This window comes from Aedes albopictus, chromosome 3, assembly GCF_035046485.1.
Source record: "Aedes albopictus strain Foshan chromosome 3, AalbF5, whole genome shotgun sequence".
NCBI lineage: Eukaryota > Metazoa > Arthropoda > Insecta > Diptera > Culicidae > Aedes > Aedes albopictus.
Window position 1 is genome coordinate 233,429,408 of NC_085138.1, and position 22,447 is coordinate 233,451,854.

A 22,447-nucleotide genomic window follows, 5' to 3' on the forward strand; every position below is an offset into this window, starting at 1 on the left:
GGAGATGCTTTTAAAATGGTTACCTTGAGTACCTTGAGTAGGTATTGTATACAATTTTGTTCTGTACACATTATTATTAGATAGAAACATTTCGTTAAAAGAAAGAATCTGTTTTCATATTTGTTACAATAATAACTGCAATATGTACATTATTTGTATGAATTTGGGGCCTGGTATTGAAATCAATTTCTGGTGGATTTGTCGTACGGTGAAAATCTGGACCGTTGCCGACCGGCCGTCGATGAAACCGGCTTGATAACTTTCCACGAACTCATTCATTTTAGGTGATAGACGACGGAAGATGATCTGGGATAGCAATTTGTCGGTGGCATTCTGAACGGTGATCGCACTGATGTTCTCACATCAGAAGAACTTGAAGTTACCAACTCGATACGTGAAACTGCAGATCTCTCAATTTTATGCGGGAGCACCCGCATACTCGCCGATCTACTGAAGATACATGGGTTCGACATCGTAGCATTACAAGAGATGTGTTGGACAGAATTCCCGAAGAAATCCCTCGAATATTTTTAAGCAACTTCCAAGAAAAAACTACTCGAGAAATTCCTAAACATATTGCGTAACAAAACCCCTGGTGGAATTCTTGAAGGAATCTCTGGATAGATCCTAAAACAATCGTCGGAGGAAACCCTCGAGGCATTCCCGGGGGAATTTTTGAAGGAACCCTTGACAGTTTTTTGGAAGAACCCTTGAAGGAATTTCTGAAGGAACACCCTTAAAACATCCCAGAAAATAAAATCATAGTGGAATCTCTCGAGAAATTTTTGAACAACGCCATGGATACCCTATTAAAGGATTTCTGCGAGAAAAAAAGCAGGAGATATTCCTAAGAGAAGGAAGGATTTTATGGATGGATTACTGAACAAATCCGTTGATAAACTCCTTAAGGATGTCATGGCGAAAACTGGTAAAGAATTCCTGGATGACTTTTTGAAGAATTTCCAGGCTTCTGTATGCATCCTTGTAAAATTATCTGAAAGAATATCAAAAAAAAATTGCTGGATGAATTGCTCTATAAATCTTTGAAGTAATTAATAAAATCTGCATGTATTCCTGGAGAAATTCTTGGGCGCATCCTTGGAAAATATGGAAGGATTTCTGAAATTTCTTAAGGAAGCCCTGAATAAATTTTTGTTTAAATTCCAAGAGGTATTCCTGATGCAATCACAACAGAAATTCCTGGAGCAATTCCGGAAGGAAATCCCGGAGCAATCCCTGAAAGAATCCCTGGAGAAATCTCTGGAGGTATTCTTGGATGAATCCCTCGAGGAATTCCTGGAGGAATCCCTGGAAGCATGCATAACGGATTTCCAGGATCGATTCCTGGACAAATTCTTGGCAGAATCCCTAGAGGAAATCCTGGAGGAATCTTGTGAAAAATTCTGGGAGAAATTACCTACTGGAGGATTTTTTGGAGGAATCCCTGAAGAAATTCCTGGATTAATTTCTGGAGGAGTCGCTGGAAAAATCACTGGATGAAATCCAGGAGAAATGCTTGGAGAATTTCCTGACGGAATCTCTAGAGAAAACCCTGGTGGAATTCCTGAAGGAATCCCTGGTGGAACTCCTGGAGGAATACCAGGAGGGATCCCTAGTGGATCCCTAGTAAAATTTCTGAACATCCTGTAAGATGTACTGGAGAAATGCCAGGGAAAAAACCAGGAAGAAATTCCTGCACGACTACCTGGAGGAATACTTTGAAAATCCCTAGAGTCATGCATTGCAGGATACCTGCAAGGACTTTTCGGAGGAATTTTTGTAGGAATGCCAAAAGGAATTTCAGCAGGAATCTTTAGAAGAATTCCTCGAGGAATCGCTGAAGGAATTCTTGGAGGAATTCCTGGAGAAATTCTGGGAAAAATCGCCTGAACAATTCTTGTAGGATTCCGTGGTGGAGTTCCTGAAGGAATCCCTGGAGAAACCCTGAATGAATTTTGGAGAAGCCCAGAAAGAATTCCTTGAGGAATCGTTTAAGGAATCCCTGGAGAAATTCCTGGAGGCATTCCTGGAGAAATTCTAGGAAGAATCCCTGAAGAAGTTCCCAGTGGAATTTCTGAAGGACTCCCAGGAGGAATTCCTGGAAAAAATCCTTGAAAAATCACTGGAGTAATTTTAGGAGGAATCCCTGGAGGAATTCTCAGAGGAGAAATACCTAGAGAGATACCCTGAGGAATGCCTGGAGGAATTCCGGGAGGAATCGCCGGAGGAATCCTTGGCGAAATCCATGGAAGAATCCCTGGAAAAATCCTTGAAGGCATTTCTGCAGGAATCCCTGGGGCAATTCCTGGTGAAACCCCAGGAGGAATCACAGAAAAAAATCAAAAAGATTTCCCAAAAAAGAAAAACAGGAGAAATTTCTGAAGGAATTTCAGGAGGAGTTCCTGAAGTAATTGTAGGAGGCAGTCTTGAAGAAGTCGCAGAAGAAATTCATGAAAAACTCCTGAAAAATCCCAAGAAGAGTGGAAAGATCTTCTAGAAGAATCCTTTTTGCAGTTCCTGATGGAATCCCTTAGAGAATCCCGGAGCAATCCCGAAAGGAATTCCTAAGAGAATTCCTGAACAATTTCAATGGAGTTCCTGGACGATTTCCTGAAGGAATTCCTGTACGGATTCCGAGACGAATTCCTAGAGAAATTCCTGGAGAAATCCCTGGAGAAATTACAGGAAGAATTCCTAAAAGAAATTCCAAAAATATTTCCTGAAAAAAATTTCAGGAGAAATTTCTAAAGGAATTTTAGGAGGAGGTCCTGAAGCAATTCCAGGAGGCAAGAAATCGCAGAAGAAATTCATTAAAAACTCCTGAAAAATTCCAAGAAGAGTGGAAAGAGCTTAAGGAGGAATCCTTCTAGTAGTTCTTGATGGAATCCCTGGAGGAATTCCGGAGCAATACCGAAAGGAATTCCTTATAGAATTTCTGAACAATTCCTGTAGGGATTTCAGGACGATTTCCTGGAGGAATTCCTGGAGGAGTTCCCGAAAGAATTCCAGGAAGTGTTTCAGATAAAGCCCAAGTAGAATTCCTGAAGAAATCTTCGGATGGATTTTTTAAACAATCCCTGTTCCTGAAAGAATCCCACAAGGAATTGCCGATTAAACTCTACAGGATTTTTTTAGGAAATCCCTGGAGAAACAGATCCGATTGACGGTTCTCTAGAATTGTGTTCCAGAAAATTTGAGCTGTGTAACTTTTTCAATTTTCTACCTTTTTAATAAATGTTTCTGAAATTAATTTTCAAATACACTTAATTTTTTTTTTTCAAAATCATGCAAAATATGAAATTTTGAGGATTTTGATTATTTTTCTTATTTTTACAAAAAAGGGGCCCGATATCTTTTGAACAGCTTGACTGATTTTAATTCTTTTAGCATGCTTCTGTAGACATTTTGTTGCCTTAGAATGTTGCAAATAAAATGTACCTTTCAGAAATGGGTTCAACATAGATAAATGTCAAAAACCGTTTTAAAACACGTATTTTACAAGAAAAATTAGAATTTCGGCAAGATTTGCAAGATTTTTTGTTGTTTTTATGCATACCTTAAGGCTTGAAATGAAATCCTTTCCTATCTTAGTAACGGAGAAGATGGGCGTGGCCAGCAATGGAAGTTCTCATGTCTTTTTTACTTCAACATTTGATTGAATAGCTGTTCCTTCTCAAACAGCATTCCACAAGCAATTAGAATAGGAGTAATAAAGTTTTAACATGACAGCTTTCAGTATGCAATCTTCGAATTACTCCGTTACCACGCAACGCAACGCAACGCAACCCAACGGAATACCTTAAGGCTTAAAATAAAAAATACATTCGAAATAATCATATGGAAGCCCTAACTTCAATTTCTGGAGTGTTCTGAGTTAAATAAAAAAAACATCCACTTTGTTCCATATCCCTCAATATGATGCTTAGTTTCTGAGTTTGAGTAAGAACTGCCTAAAAAGGGTTCTAAATAAAATTTTACATGAAAAAAATCAAGTTTGCAGTTTGTGATGAAATGAATGCTTTAACGAATAATTTGTTCAGGGAATATTTAGTCAATAACAGTATCTACAAAAAATACGCTAAAAGATTTGAAATCTGTCAAGCCGTTCAAAAGTTATCAGGCCCTTAAGGACAGGCTTGTTAAAATCCCAAAATGACCGCCACAATGGCCGACTTTGGCACCTACTCACGATTTTGAGGACACAAATCTCTTCGTAAACAAAACCAACACTTGCAACACTTGAGCTTCTCATTTTAAGCTTATTACAAGTGAGCAAGAACAGAATAATAAAGCGCTCTGGTTTTTGAAGCTTGCTTCTTCAGATTTATGCGTCTGAAGTTCTGATGCACTGTTGAAGCGGGAGGTCAAGACGTTTGTCCTTAAGTTAATTTTTTTTTGTGAAAAAAAGAAAAAAAAAATAAATTAAATCTTAACCCGTTTGACCCCAGGTAAAAAATAAAAGTTCAATAAATCGCCATTTAAACACAAACTCGCACAACACTATAGTTTTGAAAATATACGGGATCAACATTTTCTTGGACTTCTGTGCGGAGTAAGGCCGGCGGGTCATTTCTGAACCATCCAAGTCTACATTTGCTTTCGTTGTTTTCAAGTGAAATTAAACACGAGATAATATTCCCTTATTGACCCCATAGGTAATGGGGTCAACATCTGTAGAACAAGTGTTGTCTTTGAAATACTGTTAATATTTCCTGAATGTCTCGATGGATTGACCGAATTCGTCCTTACTAAACATGAACACTCGAAATAATCACCAAGGATTATTTTCAATTATTTTTATCGCTCTTATTTGCACCAATACTTGAACTTGTGATATCAACGAACTGTAGAAATTTTGGACGATCTGATTGAAGTCATGCCTTGACTATAGAGAACAACCGTAGATAGACTACAATTAGACCTACTTGCATGCGGAAAACAACGATTAGCTCCAGAAACCAATACTACATTGAACAGGAGTAAGTAAAAGCCTCGACTAGATTCCTGAGTACCCGGGATGGCCTGACTGAAGTCAGGCCTTGAGTTCATTGCGCTGTAGATAAACTGTAATCACATTTTTTTCGAATGAGTACAGTTTCGTACAGTGAATCAAAATTCAACCATCGCGCAACAATAACGACAATGTCGCAACCTGAATTTGTTGCGACATTCTACCCAATACGACATACGTTTGTCCCAACTTGAACGGAATACGACAAAGATCGTGCACCACGAGTTTAGAGATTTTTAAGCCTTGCATTGTGATTTTCGAGCGGTAACTTTGAGTCGGTAAACACTGCAACGCTGCTGAAGATGTATCATCAAAAAGTGTCGATTTTGGGTTAGTAATAATTGATTATTCACGAGTTGAAAGGTACGCAACAAATTCAGCCTCCGTTTTGTCTGCAACAAAAAAAAAAAATCGAGATCATGTCATTATCTTTTACCAGTTGGGATAAAGAGTAATCGCCGCGTCTTCTTTGTTGCTTGTTTTGTGCCTCTTTTGTCAGACAAATCTCTTCACTGGTTTTGTACCTTTTAATTCCGCCCTATGTTGCTTATCCTTTGACAGATACGCGTATTTCGACTACCATTTGTAATCTTCCTCAGTCAGTCAGTTATGGATAACTGACACTGAGGAAGATTACAAGTGGTAGTCGAAATACGCGTATCTGTCAAAGGATAAGCAACATAGGGCGGAATTAAAAGGTACGAAACTGATACACCCATTCGAAGAGGGTATTCTGCTTAGAGGGTTCGAAAAGTCGGTACAAGATGTAATCACATGTTTTACCTATATGGAATCTCTGTGCACTGCATAAACTCATATTCTATCACGTGTCAATAAAAAGGCCTCGCACAATTATTCCTGGGAAAATGTGATGACCTAAGCGAAGTCATGCCTTGACTTCAGAGAACCATAGATGGACAACCATGAGAGTTATTTGCACGCGAAAAACAATGGTTAGCTCCAGAAACCAATATTACATCGAACAGGAGTAAGTAAATTTCTCGACCAGATTCCTGAGTACCCGGGATGACCTGGCTGAAGTCAGGCCTAGAGTTCATTGAGCTGTCGAAGAAATGTAATCACATGCTTTACCTGTGTGGAATCTCTGTGGACTTCATAAACTCATTTTCCACCATGTGTCAAGATTTCCCTTTTTATGTCATTTGAATAGCGTTCAGAGACTTGGAGGTGAGCTTCACAAGGATTTTAGAGATATCAAGGGGTTTCAGAACCGTTTCAAGACATTTTAGGTCGTTTCGGGGCGTTTTAAGCGGTTTTAGGGGTTTTCGTAGGCTCTCATGTGAGCTTCAGGGGGAGCATGATTTCATTCATATTGCTGCCGTAGATAACTGATTGCGCTCTTAGAATCGATAACATATTCTCCAGGAAGTTCTCGGATACTCTCAGACATTCTTGAACTCATAGCTAGCTAGCTGTGAGTAGAAAACTTATTAATGAGAGGTCACAAATTCTGTGGATCCACATACTAATGACTAATTCACAAAAAAAGTTTTTGGAGACCCTTAAATGGCATCCCTCTCGCTTCATCCCCATCCTTGAACATGTCCTAAATTCCCCGTACTCCAACTGCTCCTAACACTACCATATTCTATTTAGGTAAAGGTAATGGAGGTACCTAAGCCGACTTTCTTCCATACAAATGTCAATTTCTTGATTTTGCTTTGGCTGACCAAGCCATGTGGGAAATTACACGGTTGAAAATGCTTTGACATCCATGTACACAACAGAACATGTGCTCGATGAACAAATAGAGATTTGAAATTAAAAAAAGAAATCCACGTACTCCGGTGAGAATTTTCTAGTCGGAATGCTATGCTATCGTAGACTTTTGACAGGCCCCTCCTCCGACTCAGAGTTTACGTAGTATATGGATGGTCCCCAAATAGATTTTAGCTAAATATAGGTTCCAGTGTGGCAGATATGTAGTAACAAAAGCTACTTGTGTGTTTCATCGGTTGCTTTCGCCACCGGCGTTTCATTCACCGGAATTCGCACCTTAAAACATCGAAGTGTCAATGACCTCCAAGGGGGCATCCATTTAGTACGTCACGCTAAAAATGGGAATTTTCAACCCCCCCCCTCCCCCTTCGTACGGGTTTTTCCTATACTAAACACATTGCTTGTCACACTTTTCAGAACCCCCCCTCCCCCCCCTAAACGTGACGTACTTTATGGATGCCCCCCAACATAAAACAATGCACCAATCGCCCATACGTAAACCACCATGAAATGACAAAATGACGCCACGGTCAACTTCCCTCTTTGTTGTTGAATGGGCTGGGTATCCGAAAAACGAAAGTTGCTGCGTGAAGTCACGCACCAGGGTTTAAGGTTCGACCCGTGTGGTAGGAGGGTTTGGATTAGTGAAATGTGTTTTCGTTTGTTTCGCTGTGGATTAATGGAATGATTTTTTTTGTGGAAGTAAACATTCGCCTTGAACTACTGGTTTTGCATTTTGATCTTCTGAATCCTATTACAAGTTCGGCTAGAAGTTGAGTTAGTTTCGTCGATGGACTAAGAATATGCGCTGGGATCCTGGGAAAGCACAAAACCTCTAACAAAAAATCGTCGATCACATTTTATTTTCCACACTCAGCTACAGATTATATTGTATAGAATCTCTTTACCGACTAAACCACGAATTAAATTTCTGTTTTTCAAAAAATCTGAGTACATTTCAAGCTGTTTATCGTGAAAACGTAGAGCAAAAGTCGCATCCATTAGAGATTGATCATGGGCTCGTTTCGTTTACGTAACTTTAACTTATAGGCAGAAAGTACCCCACTGCCAAGGAACGGCAGCAAGAAGTAATATGCAACGACCAACTCCACTGCGCGAAAGAGTGAAAGTTATGCAACATCCTCTTGGCTCTTGACTCTGCTTCACAGCCTGCCCAACCATCGTCCCTCTCCCGCCCAGATTGATCGATTGCAGCTTCATTACCTACTGCTTCTAAGCACAGATCGATCCACTTCGCCTTCTCCTCCCTCTGTACCACCCCAAAAGCTCCGAAGTAGAGCTGGAGTGGGTTCGCTGGAAAAAGGTGGGTGCTGCTGCTCTCTAGAGCTTTGAATGTAGGTTGGTACTGACGCCATTCGTGGACTTGGGGGCACAACTTCCTTTCTCCAACAGCCAGCGGAGCCAGCGCCGCCGCATCAACCACGCTCGGTGATTTGTTGCCTTCGCTCTGCAGGCACTCCGTACGTTCATCCCCTACCTTCAGCAGTAAATGTCAGGAGATCTTGAAAACAAGTTCAATGAACTTTTCCAGCAACCAGTCAAGCCAACAACGATGCTGACCCAGCAGCAATGGAGCAATGCACAGCAATAGGTGGTGGTTGGAGTGGAGTTGGGTCTTTCGACAATGGACCCAACACAACGATGACGACGACGTTGACGGGGTCCACGTGAATTGGTTTCGTAATCAATCGTCGTCGTCGTCGTCTCGATTTAACGCTCCGGCATTTGGCAGCGAAGAAAGCATTGCTGATGGTTTCTTTTTCAGCCGTTTGACTAGCAGCAATTATGAGCAATCAATCAGTGTTTGCATTGGGAATGCCGTAACGATTTAGTTTACACAACAACAACATCTGGAAATGACTCCTTGTTTGCCACCTAGATGGATTGTTTGAAAGTATTGAAGGGGATTTGAACTTATTATCTATTCGAATTAGAGAAGAAATCCCTGTAATCCCAATAAGAATTCCTTGAGTTCCATGAGGAATCGCAACACGAATTCTCAATGTAAATCACAGATTAATTCCAAGAGGGATGGGCAGAAAAACTTTCAGAGGAATATTCAGAGAAATTTTCAGAGGAATACTAAGAGGAATCCCCAATAGAATTCTCAGAGGAATTCCACAAGGAACTCCCAGAGTAACTCCCAGAGGAATTCCCAGTGGAATTCTCAGAGGAATTCTTAGTGAAATTCCCAGACAAATTCCCAGTGGAATTCCCAGAGGGTTTCCGGTGGAATTTTCAGAGATTTCTGGTGGAATTCAAAAAGAAACTCCCGGTGGAAATCTCTGTGAGATAACCGGTAGAATTTCCATAGGGATTCCCGGTAGAATTTCCAGTGGTATTCCAAGTGGAGTTTCCAGTGGAACTATCAGTAGAATCCCCAGAGGAATCTCCAGTGTTATTCCAAGAGGAATTCCTAATGGAATTCCGAAAGATATTCCCAGAGGAATTCCCAGTGGAATTCCCAGACGAATTCCCAGCGGGATTCCCAGTGAAGTTTCCAGTAAAATTTCCATTAGAGTTCACAGAGGTATTCCCAGAGGAATTCCCAGTGAAATTCCCAGATGAATTCCTAGCGAAATTCCCAGAAGAATAATACCCAGTGGAATTTCCAGAGAAAATCACAGTGGAATTTCCAAAGGGATTTCAAGTGGGGTTTTCAGAGGTATTTCCATTGGAATTTCCAGAGGAATTGTCACTGAAATTACCAGAGGAATTCCCACTGAAATTCCCAGAGAAAATTCAAGTGGAATTCCCAGAGGAATTCCCAGTGGAATTCCCAGTGGAATTTCCAGAGGGATTCCCAGTGGAATTCCCAGAGGGATTCCCAGTGAAATTTCCAGTAGAATTCCCAGTGGAATTTCCTGATGAATTCCCAGGGAAATTTCCAGAGGAATTCCCAGTGGAATTTCCAGAGGAATTCCCAGTGGAATTTCCAGAGGAATTCCCAGTGGAATTTCCAGTGGAATTCCCAGTGGAATTGCCAGAGGAGTTTCCAGTGGAATTTTCAGAGGAATTCACAGTGGAATTTCCAGAGGAATTCCCAGTGGAATTTCCAGAGGAATTCCCAGTGGAATTTTCAAAGGAATTGCAAGTGAAATTGCCAGAGGAATTTCTAGTGAAATTTCCAGAGGAATTCCCAGTGGAATTTCCAGAGGAATTCCCAGTGGAATTTCCAGAGGAATTCCCAGTGGAATTTCCAGAGGAATTCCCAGTGGAATTTCCAGAGGAATTCCCAGTGGAATTTCCAGAGGAATTCCCAGTGGAATTTCCAGAGGAATTCCCAGTGGAATTTCCAGAGGAATTCCCAGTGGAATTTCCAGAGGAATTCCCAGTGGAATTTCCAGAGGAATTCCCAGTGGAATTTCCAGAGGAATTCCCAGTGGAATTTCCAGAATTTCCAGATGTATTCTCAGTGGAATTTACAGAGGAATTCCCAGTGGAATGTTCAGAGGCATTCCCAGTGGAATTTCCAGAGGAATCCCTAGTGAAATTTCCAGAGGAATTTCCAGTGGAATTTCCAGAGGAATTCCCAGTGGAATTTACAAAGGAATTCCCAGTGGAATTTTCAAAGAAATTCCCAGTGGAATTTCCAGAGGAATCCCCAGTGGATTTTCCAGAGGAATTTCCAAATAAATTTCCAGTGGAATTTCCAGAGGGATTCCCAGTGGAATCTCCAGAGGAGTTCCCAGTGGAATTTCCAGAGGAATTCCCAGTGGAATTTCTAGAGGATTTCCCAGTGGAATTTTCAGAGGAATACCCAGTGGAATTTCCAGACGAATTCCCAGTGGAATTTCCAAAGGAATTCCCAGTGGAATTTTCAAAGAAATTCCCAGTGAAATTTCCAGAAGAATTCCCAGTGGTATTTCCAGAGGAATCCCTAGTGAAATTTCCAGAGGAATTCCCAGCGGAGTTTCCAGAGGAATTCCCAGTGGAATTTACAAAGGAGTTCCCAGTGTAATTTTCAAAGAAATTACCAGTGGAATTTCCAGAGGAATTCCCAAAGGGTTTTCCAGTGGAATTTCCAGAGGAATTCCCAGTGGAATTTCCAGAGGAATTCCCAGTGGAATTTCCAGAGGAGTTCCCAGTGGAATTTCTAGAGGAATTCCCAGTGGAATTTCCAGAGGAATTCCCAATGGAATTTCCAGAGGAATTCCCAGTGGAATTTCCAGAGGAATTCCCAGTGGAATTTCCAGAGGAATTCCCAGTGGAATTTCCAGAGGAATTCCCAGTGGAATTTCCAGAAGAATTCCCACTGGAATTTCGAGAGGAATTCCCAGTGGAATTTCCAGACGAATTCCCAGTGGAATTTCCAGAAGAATTTTCAGTGGAATTTCCAAAAGAATTCCCAGTGGAATTTCCAGAGGAATTTCCAGTGGAATTCCTAGTGGAATTTCCAGAGGAATTCTCAGTGGAATTTCCAGAGGAATTCCCAGTGGAATTTCCAGAGGTATTCCCAGTGGATTTTTTAGAGGGATTCCCAGTGGACTTTCCTGAGGAATTTTCATTGGAATTTCCAGAGGAATTTCCACTGAAATTCCCAGTGAAATTCCCAGTGGAATTTCCAGAGGAATTCCCAGTGGAATTTCCAGACGAATTCCCAGTGGAATTTCCAGAAGAATTTTCAGTGGAATTTCCAAAAGAATTCCCAGTGGAATTTCCAGAGGAATTTCCAGTGGAATTTCCAGAGGAATTTCCAGTGGAATTTCCAGAGGAATTCCCAGTGGAATTTCCAGAGGAATTTCCAGTGGCATTCCTTGAGGAATTCCCAGTGGAATTTCCAGAGGAGTTCCCAGTGGAATTTCCAAAGGAATTCCCAGTGGAATTTCCAGAGGAATTCCCAGTGGAATTTCCAGAGGAATCCCTAGTGAAATTTCCAGAGGAATTCTCAGTGGAGTTTCCAGAGGAATTCCCAGTGGAATTAACAAAGGAATTTCCAGTGGAATTTTCAGAGAAATTCCAGTGGAATTCACAGTGGATTTCCCAGTGGAATTCTCAGTGGAATTTCCAGAGAGATTCCAAGTGTAATTTTCAGAGGGATTCCCAGTGGAATTTCCAAAGGAATTTCCATTGGAATTCCCAGAGGAATTCCCACTGAAATTCCCAGAGAAATTTCCAGTGGAATTCCCAGAGGAATTACCAGTGGAATCTCCAGAGGAATTTCCAGAGGAATTCCCAGAGGAATTTTCAGAGGAATTCCCAGTGGAATTCATAGTGGATTTCACAGTGGAATTCCCAGAGGAATTCTCAGAGTAATTACCAGTCGAATTTCCAGAGGAATTCCCAGAGAAATTCGCAGAGGAATTCCCAGAGAAATTCGCAGGGGAACTCCCAGAGAAATTCGCAGAGGAATTACCAGTGGAATCTCCAGAGGAATTTCCAGAGGAATTCCCAGAGGAATTCTCAGAGGAATTCCCAGTGGAATTCATAGTGGATTTCACAGTGGAATTCCCAGAGGAATTCTCAGAGTAATTACCAGTCGAATTTCCAGAGGAATTCCCAGTGGAATTCCCAGAGAAATTCGCAGAGGAATTCCCAGAGAAATTCGCAGGGGAACTCCCAGAGAAATTCGCAGAGGAATTCCCAGTGGAATTCCCACAGGAATTCTAGTGGAATTATCAGTATAAGTCTCAGTGGAAGTCTCAGTGAAATGCCCAAAGAAATTCTCAGTTCAATTTCCAGAGAAATTTCCAGTGCAACTCCCTGTGGAATTCGCAGAGAAATTTCCAGAGGAATTTCCAGAGGGATACTAAATTTCCAGAAAAAATTCCTGAGGAATTACCGAATAAATTTTTGGGAAATTCCCTTTAGAGTTTTTATATAATGTTGGAAAAGTTGCAAAAAAAGGTAATTTTCAATAGCTAAGCTTCATAGCAAGTTGTCCTAAGTCTGATTTGAATTATATAAATGTCTATAAAACTGTGTTTATTTCACTCAATTTTGTATTCAAAATTAAGGAAACTTCGACTTGCAGTCAACAAGACGCAACCTCAAAGGAAAAGGAAATGTCGAGTAGATATGCAGAGAGGCGAAGCAACAGTTGCGTGAGCTGCAACCCTAAACAAAAAGAGAAAAACCATATGCCGTCAACGGAAAGGGAAGGGAAAAAAGCTCCAGTGCTCGGTTTGGCCGGAACGTGCGCGCCGGTAGGCCTAGGTACCTACTCTTGAAAAGCAAAAACAAATCGTTACATAAAGCATGGTTTGAACTTTGCGGATTCTCTTTCAACCTGTGCTCAGCTTTGTGGATCGGTTGTTATGCTTTATTTTTTGTTTTTCGGTGTGACGACGATGATGGGGCAATTAGTGCAGCGGGAAGGAGATGTATTAATAAAAAAATGGGTAATTGCCACTCTCGTGGTCTCGCAGTAGCGGGGTGTAATGTAGAGGTATGCGATGCGCGTTGGTGACGTCCCATATTTCTAATGGAAGCGAAAAAAAAAAACGCAGAAACGACAACAACAGTGCATACATACATTAATTATGCCGTTCATTAGACATGAAGTGGAACCGTAATCATATGGTTTTGCTGCGGATTGAGAAATACCCACCGCAGCATAGTTTCGAACATTGCACAATGACGGATGTGCTAAGTAAGTGACATCAGATTAATGGTGCCCCATTAATCTTGTGATGTCAGGGCGCAAAATTTTCGAGCAGACGAGCTGAAGTTCACCGTGCGGCAATTTTCATTCACTTGCCTGCATATTCATATTCAGCAGCTCGATATTCGTTTGTCAACTGAATGAAAGTCGATGAATATTTGTAAACATCTCACAAAGTGTTAAATTGCTGATAAAATATTAACGTTTCGATTACATTTAACAGTGCTTTACACAGATCTTTTCCCATATGATTGTTGTGGAGTGTTTTTGGAAGGAATCATAACCATAAACGTAGGTAATTATGAAGATGTTCCTCGATCGGTTTCATATTCAATGACTACGAATTGACTGACTGTGTGAAGAGGGAGAGCGAAAATGAATTTGTTTGTTTTGAATATTCAGTGCAGAATCATTCAAATTCGTGCCGTTTTCAGTCAATGACTATGAACATTTTGCTCCCTGGATGCCTTACTTTTCAGTCTAGAGTTTATCCAACGCATTGGAAACGCGATTTTGTATTCTGTTAATTATGCAATGCAGTTGCAGAATATAAAAGGGATGCAGAATGATCATAATCGAGTTGAAGCGTGCTTCATGAAGGATTGTAAAGAAAGTCATTATGATACAGGAAGTAGTTTTGTAAAATATGAATTGAAACCTTTTTTTAAAGAATAGTAGTTTACGCAACAAGGTGCAGAATGACGATTTTTACAGCACGAGTCGTACATTTACCCAACGAGGCTTGCCTAGTTGGATAATTACAACGAGTGCTGTAAAAATCGAGTTCTGCACCAAGTTGCGTACAACGTTTTTTGCAATTTCATAAATTACTACTTGAGGATTGTTTTTAGCGATTTTTTTTCATCAAACTGCACACTGATGTACATATATAGCCATGTTTAAGAAAGTCTGATCATAGCAGGTTATACTGTGCAGTTGTCACAATATTTCAAACCTGCATCCAGAAAGCATCAAGAAGTTGATCAAAACTGAAAACAGTGCTGTAATGGTTCATTACGCAACGCAAATCTGTACTGTAATAAACCATTACAGCACTGATAGTTTGGTGTGGGAAAGTAGGCTTTTTCCTGCCTGATTGGCGTGAGGTAAAACAGCCTATTACGATGGAAATTGCAAAAAAATTAATCGCACTATTTGATTTTAATCAGATTGTTTTTTCTTCTTCTATATTTCAGGTAAGAAGGATGAATCACAGCTTGGGATTGCACGCCTTATGGATCTAAGTAGTGGGTATTTTTCCTCCTTAGGCATTGGTGAGCCTATTTCATGCTGCTATATTTTTGACTCCTCGTCAACCATTTGCTCATTACAACCATCAAATATATTCACTCATTCTTGGACTTTTTGAATGGGTTTTAAATTCAAGCAAATAAAGGTACTTCTAGGAAAATGCAAAACCTGGGCGGAATTAGTAAAAAACAGTACATAATAAGAAACACTCCTTTAAAAATGCATAATAATTGCAACTTTACTTTTAATTGACTAGTTTACATTTTTCTTTCGCCAAGGCAATAGCAGAAAAAATATCACACATAGTCGTAGCCAAAAACATGGGTTATACGGAGCAGAAAAAAATATAATCTTCAACATATGTATAACTAAGATGTCTCAAACACCAAGAATAACAAAAAAACTTCGTAAAAGTTGCGTAAATATCCACCCAAGTAAGTGTAGGCAACAAAATCTTCAAAAACTTAGCCAGATAAAAACACTCTAAGCTTTCAAAGGTACGACCGCCATGCAAAACGCGTGCGTTGGACAATGTCCTATGGACTTCTTCCATGTGCTACAAGTCAAGAGACAGATTTTTAATCCCCTGAAGAAAATTGAGCATAAATGGAAACCATCGGAAATTAGGGTATGCTTATTTTTGCTGCTCTCACCAGACTGCAAAAGCAGAAAAATAGCTGTTCAAATCTCATTCATGACAAATAGAAAATGTGAGTTCTTTCTTCTAAAGAGAAGTAAAGTGCGTTCTCGGAGATGAAATTGCGTATTTGAAAAAATCGTTTACAGCTAAAAACAAAAACATATGAGGATTTGCCACCTCAACCTATACAGACACATACTTATGTGTAAAAAAAAATAGAAACCGAACCTTGCAATGTCTTCAAAACGGGTTTTCGATCCAGTAGGCCAGTAGTCCTGAAGGTTCAGCAAATGCATACCTGGAAAAGAAAAGAAAAAAAAAAGAAAATGTTAGTTCTTTGGACACGTGCTTTGCAATCGTTGATCTTTATCATCTTCTATGTAGAGCATTTTAAGCACAACGTGGGAATCGTGTAGACGCGACCTTTTTCAATTCGAATAAACTTTTGCTCGAAAACCTGAGATGTGATATCACAGACGTATTTCGTTAAATACATATTCGCCATTCTGATGATCTTCCAGTCAGCTAAAAATACCGCCACACGAACTGTTTCCCGATAGAAACTTTGCACAAAAGCTCGAAATAATTTTTGAATTGTCGATGAAATCCCTGGAGAAATTTCAGAAGGAATTCCTGGAAGAATTTTTAAACAAAATCTTAAAATAATCCTTGGAGAAATTCCAAAACGACCTGTAGAGGAATTCTTGAAGAAATCTTTGGATGATTCTTCGAAGGAATTCATGTAAAATTCTCGAATGAACCTGGGCAAATCACGAAATAAACCCCGAACGAATTCCCCAAAGAATCCCTGCATATTTTTTGATAATATTCCTGGAAGAATATGCAAAGCAATCCTTTTATAAATTCCTGAGAGAATGTCAGGAGAAATTCTCCAACGATTTTTTTTCAAAATTCTCAAGCAATCCCTGCACGGTGTGTTGTGTAGAACAACTTTATAATAAAAAAAATAAGTAATTCTGAAATTTTGCCCAATGAAACTTTGGGCCATTCCCTTCAATTTGCTGGGTTGGTGGAAATCATCCATCGGGGGGTCTAGAACAAACAAATTTTTTGAAGGTTTTTCATGCAAAAACTGTTAAAAGCGCATATTGTAAATTATTGCATCTTCTACAAATAGTCACAACTTTTTTGTCTTTGAAGATAGAACCATAAAAATTTCAGGCGTTTCAAAGTAGTATGCGTAGATGACTGTGTGAAAATTTCATTGAAATATGTTGAATGGTTTTCAAATAATACCAAAACTATCAAACGCATTCTAAAATACTAAGCTTAGTAGCAAAAGTCCAACAATATATCTATATATTTTTTATATAATAATACATGAAAAATATTTAATTCTAAGCACCTTGAGTCATTATGATAGCGGTACTGTGAAAACTTGTTTTTCAAATGATGAACAGATACATAGTCAAATATATGAAAGGAAAACACACACCATTATGTAGCTTTTCAATAAAGTGTTCATTATTTATTTTAAGAACGTGGTTTTGCGTACCCGGGTAGATGCTAATGGCAAACAAAGGACAAAATAATAACTGGTTTTGCCATCATATCTCGTTTTGCCATTCTTCTGTTATTATGAAAAACTTAAAATGGCAAATCAATAGCAAAATATACAATCATAGCAAATCTTGTCATTGCTATGTTATTCATGAATAATGCTAAATAACACATCAATAACAAAAATTACTATCATGGTAAAACTTGCAATTTAGCACCTTTTATAATGGATTGTATAAAATATCAAAACACTAACATAATTTACATTCCTAGCTCAATTTGCCATTATTTTGATACTGTGAGAAACTATTTATAAACATTAGGCACCATAACATATTTCACTCTTAATATACCATTAACTATTATATTGTATATTTCAAGCATAACTTTTCAATTCGACGATCTCGCAAAAGTAAACAAATCCGGATTATCAGCTGTGTGTTTGATTCGCAATGGATTCTATTTGATGCACATCAATTTATGTTAATTTAGAACTCAAACAATTAAAGAGTATAATTTGTAAAACGACGTATCTATCCTTTTCGACGCAACGGTGGCTACGTTCATCAAAGTGAATTTGATTTTTATGTTCGTTTCGTTTTGAGTTTTTAATTTCCACAAAATAAACCTGTTTTTACATTGATTGATGAACTTAAATTTTATTGAAGAAAAAAAAAAAGAAATAGCTCATTTTACCTTTCTTCTGCTACTTTGAAATAATAACTGAATCTACCATTATTTTAAAATTGAATTTGAACAACTAAACCTACCATTATTTTGATCGCCACATAAACAGCTAAATTTGGTCTTATTCTGTTATCAATAACTCAAGAATGTCATATTTTGTTATTCACCGATAACAGTTAATTTGGGTCTTATTTTGTTATCAATATCTCAATAATAACTTATTTTGTTCTTCAATTTAATCCGCATGCTTTACCATTACTTTGTTATTACAATGGCAAAATAAGATATTTTTAAGTTTTTCTGCTACAAAAATTTTGTTATTATTTTTGCTATTTTAACTCTTATTTCAAACAAACAAATAACCCATTTTGCCATTCAAACATTCTGTTTTAATGGTAAAATTTGCCATTCTTTTGCCATTAAGCTCTACCCGGGTATACATGTTCACAAGTACAAGTATGCCTCTATTACGAATCCTATAATAAACACAATTATCATGATTGCTGAGCATGTCGGCCTTCTCCAAAAAGTATTAAAATTTTAATTGGAAAGCCAAGAAAAGCACTCGAGGATTGGGAAACATTTTTGTTTTGAGGAAAAAGTACAGAAACTAAATAATTTTGAAACTAATGTTTGCAAGCTCAAAATCAAATAGTATTTCACCTTAGTCAAACAATAAAAACAAGTTAAACCTGTTAACGACCTCATAATAACATTGAAGTTGTGGGTATGAGTCTCCATTAAAACACTGTCTTGATTGAACAACACAATAACGAGAACTGAATTCAAAACAGAATAACTTTACGGTACTTAACATAGTTTCCGGATTATTCCACGATATTTGACATAGCTGTTAGATCTAAACTTAAGTTTGTCGTTGAATTTAATAGCAATATGATGCTTATTGCATATGCCACCATTCATAAACAAATAACTGATAATAAGTACTGAAAGAATAGTTGAAAGAACGGAGTACTTATTGAAAATGTTTCTACAAAGCATATAAATAGGCTGCTCAGCATAAAGCCTAGGAAAAACAATTTGATAACAATGACTTAAGTAGTCTTATCGATTTGTATATGATGTTAAAAAAATACTTTCTGTGTAATTTAAAACCTCCAAGCATGAGGAAGAGTGATTGATCATTGTTTACTAGTAGAATATTTTCAAAATAAAACTATATCTTTCGAAAAAATAACAAACAGTTTTTTTGTAATCCAAATTATTGGGCCACGCTCCCGTAAAGCTATTCGCTTGCAATTTGATATTTAGATAAGACCTTAATTATACAAAAATGGAAAAAATAAACATGTATACGCAAAACCACGCTCTTAAAATAAACAATGAATACTTTAGTGAAAAGCTACATAATGGCAGTGTATGTGTTTTCCTTTCATATATTTGACTATGTATCTGTTCATCATTTGAAAAACAAGTTTTCACAGTACCGCCATCATAATGACTCAAGGTGCTTAGAATTAAATATTTTTCATGAATTATTATATAAAAAAATATATAGTTATTTTGATAGACTTTTGCTGCTAAGCTTAGTATTTTAGAATGCGTGTGATAGTTCCGGTATTATTTGAAAACCATTCAACATATTTCAATGAAATTTTCACACAGTTGCGAGTGTTAGTACCACCTACTCATACTAAACGATCGGATTTTTCGATCGTTATGAGTAGGTGGTACTAGCGCTCTCACGCCGTCTATATGAGAGTTAGGATATGGCGTCCCTGGTTATAATTGTAGCAAAAACACTTATCTACAAGTTTGCCGAACACCACATTTAAATACAGTCGACTCTCCACATGTCGATGTTCTACATCTCGATATCTTTCCCTATCTCGATGGTTTGGTCGGTCCCTTCAATCTACATACATTTTACCTTTCTACATGTCGATATCTCCTTATCTCGATATCTCTCTATCTCTATCGTGCACGATCAGTGTTGGCGTAGGCCTAATAAGTCACCCGTAAAAATCCCCATTGCGAATAACATAGGAGAAATTAAGATTTATAGTGTTGGGCAAGATGCGACAACGTGGCAGTCGATCAACGCAAGGATGTGCATGTTGAGAGTTAAGGGCCGTTTCTTCAACTACAGCATCATCAACGTCCACTGCCCACACGAAGGGAGACCCGATGACGAGAAAGAAGCGTTCTACGCGTAGTTAGAGCAAACATACGATGGTTGCTCGCCGCGTGACGTGAAAATCGTTGTCGGTGACATGAACGCGCAGGTAGGAAGGGAGGAAATGTACAGACCGGTAATCGGGCGAAACAGCCTATCGAATGATAACGGCCTGCGATGCGTAAACTTTGCAGCCTTCCGTGGTGTGGTAGTCCGAAACACCTTCTTCCCCCGCAAAGATATCCACAAAGCCACCTGGAGATCACCCGACCATCAAACAGAAAACCAAATCGACCACATTCTAATCGACGGTAAATTCTTCTCGGATATAACCAACGCACAGTGGCCGGAAGCCGGACAAAACCTCAAAAATCGACTTCAATATTTTATTTTTTTAATATTTTTCTTCCATGATAGATACTTCAACTAAAAAAACCCCAAATTTTCAAGTCATTTGGTCGAAAATTGAGTCTTGTAGAATTTTTCAAAGTTGAAGTTTTATGTGCTACAATATTAGTATTTATTGTCTTTACTTTAAGAGCTTCCTTCATGAGTTCGTTGTAAAAGTTAATAAGACTTGAATAATGTGACAATATTTTTTGTGTTTTTGGGTATGAATAACCATTAGATTTCAGGGATTGTTTGGAATTCTATTAAAAAAAATATTATGTTTTCGCAATATGCAAACATATTGACTTTTATGAAATTTTGGAGAAAACTTCGTATTAAAGAGATCCAGTACTTGTTTAGGAAACATCAGAAAAGGACGCAGTATCCCGGATCTGACGTGCAATTTTGTCTAGTTTTTGGCTATATAGGTCACTGTTTGCGCATTTTTGCGCTAAGCGCGATTTTTTTTTCTATCAGGTCACAATGGAGCCGCATGGTTGTGGAGGAAGTGATATTGTTTGAAGTTTAACTTTTATCCTAACATAGGTTTCAGAATACTAACAATTTAGTGTAATTTTCATTCTTGTGAGAGACTTTCACCAAGTCAGATGGCCTTAAGGGGGGGGGGGGGGGGGGGCGGGCATGGAGGGTCGGGGTGAGGTTGTGTCTGATAATGTAATGGCCCCAGCTTCAACATTTTTTTAAATATTATTTTATTTTTTGACAGAAAAACACAAGAAAGTGGGTGCTCCAGTTAAAAACAGTAAGCTGGAGAGGAAAGGAGTGGTGACTAAGTATGAATAAGCCTTTATTTTCTTAAACATTAACCACATGTTGCTTCACCAGATACAACTAACTCTTTTAACCTTCAAAATAAAAGAAAGACAAAAACATCCGTGAAAAACATGTAAAAATAACTACAAACCATTGCTCATTGATTTTCTTAAACTGGTCGTTTCTTCGATTTATCTTAATCGTTAGAATTGCTCAACAACCTTGGAAGCAATCTCTTCACGAACTTCTATCGAAGTTTCAATATAAAGTGACACAAATTCGTTGACATCTACGTGTTTTTTTTCTACACGCACATCGCTACAGTTTAAAGCAACAAACATCTATAAAATAAAAAAGGAATTCACTAAACGGCGTTAAACGCTACGTTAAATATTTTTCTGCGTAAACGTCGCGATCACCAAGGCAATCTTTGAATATTGTAATCTCAATTTTATGAAACGAACATTTTACGCTCTTTAGTGAAACCCCTTATATTGTTTTTTTAAACTTGAAGTTTTATTGTATGTTATTCATGCAGCTTCGTTAAACACATTTCTACTGAACGACACACAGAGTGATAAAGATTTTGAAAATATTTGCTGGAACTCAACTGTTCATAAATATGATTACCGATCGCTGATGATCGTTTATCAAAAACTTTCTTCAATATTGCGAATATGATTTGCCAATTCTTTATACATAGATAGGGTTGTGTCGGTTGCTTCGACAAGTGATAGCAGGGATCGATGTACCTTACAACCCAAACTCGGAAGAGCATATATGAAGTTGTTGAAACGACTAGATTGATAAAAAGCAGTTCAAATTTTACACAGTTCACTATATCAGACTATCTGACCCCATAACGATTGAATTAACACACCTCCGTGCACCCACCGTAAAATGTCACGTGGTCTATGGGCAGTCCCTGAGAATAGACCACGTCTTGTTAGCCAACATTGGTGTGTATCTGAACTGATCCATTGAAAGAAAACGTAGATAAACGATTTTTTCTAATGATTTATGTAGTTTTGAAGATTTTGGACCACCCTAACAGCAACAAATACACAATTATAGTTTATTTCAATACCAATACATGATTTAAGAACCCCCAAATAAAAAGGTTAATCAAAACCTACGTTCAGAAAGCACATCGTAATAGCTTATTATCGATTATTTTTACATGCTTTCCATAATCAGCAGATTTCAAAATTTTGAACCACCCTAATATTGTAAAATCAAAATATATGATAAGTTCCATATCAGAAATAGATTTAGGGAACTAAAACCATCATAACCTGTAAATTTAAGCAATTTCGGTTAACATTTAAGGTTTTGTCCGACTTTTGTATGGAGGCCCGCCACTGTGCAACGTCCGCACATACCGCAGTGCGAATATAGATTCGGATCACTACTTAGTCGCTGTATGCATGCGCTCAAAACTTTCGACAGTTATCACCACGCGTCGAAGTCGAACGCCGCGGCTCAACATCGAGCAACTTCGTAGCGTAGAAGTGGCTCAAGGCTACGCGCAGCAGTTAGCAGTGGCCCTACCAACGGAAGAGCAGCTTGGCGCAGCTACACTTGAAGATGGCTGGAGGGACATCCGATCCGCCATAGGTAGTACCTCGGCTACAGCACTAGGCTTCGCGACTCCGAATCACAGAAACGACT

General features: G+C 38.6%; 1 long non-coding RNA gene across 2 annotated transcripts in view; it reads right to left on the reverse strand.

The window, feature by feature from the left end:
- Positions 1 to 22,447, reverse strand: part of LOC134291600 (uncharacterized) — a 427,606-nt gene that overhangs the window by 14,169 nt on the left and 390,990 nt on the right. Inside the window, exon 5 of one of the 2 annotated variants that reach the window (XR_009999176.1) lies at positions 14,988 to 15,565. The exons of the other annotated variant lie outside the window; for it this stretch is intronic. This is a non-coding gene — a long non-coding RNA (uncharacterized LOC134291600). Of the gene's footprint in view, positions 1 to 14,987; positions 15,566 to 22,447 lie in introns of those variants that run through there. 2 annotated transcript variants of the gene reach the window in all.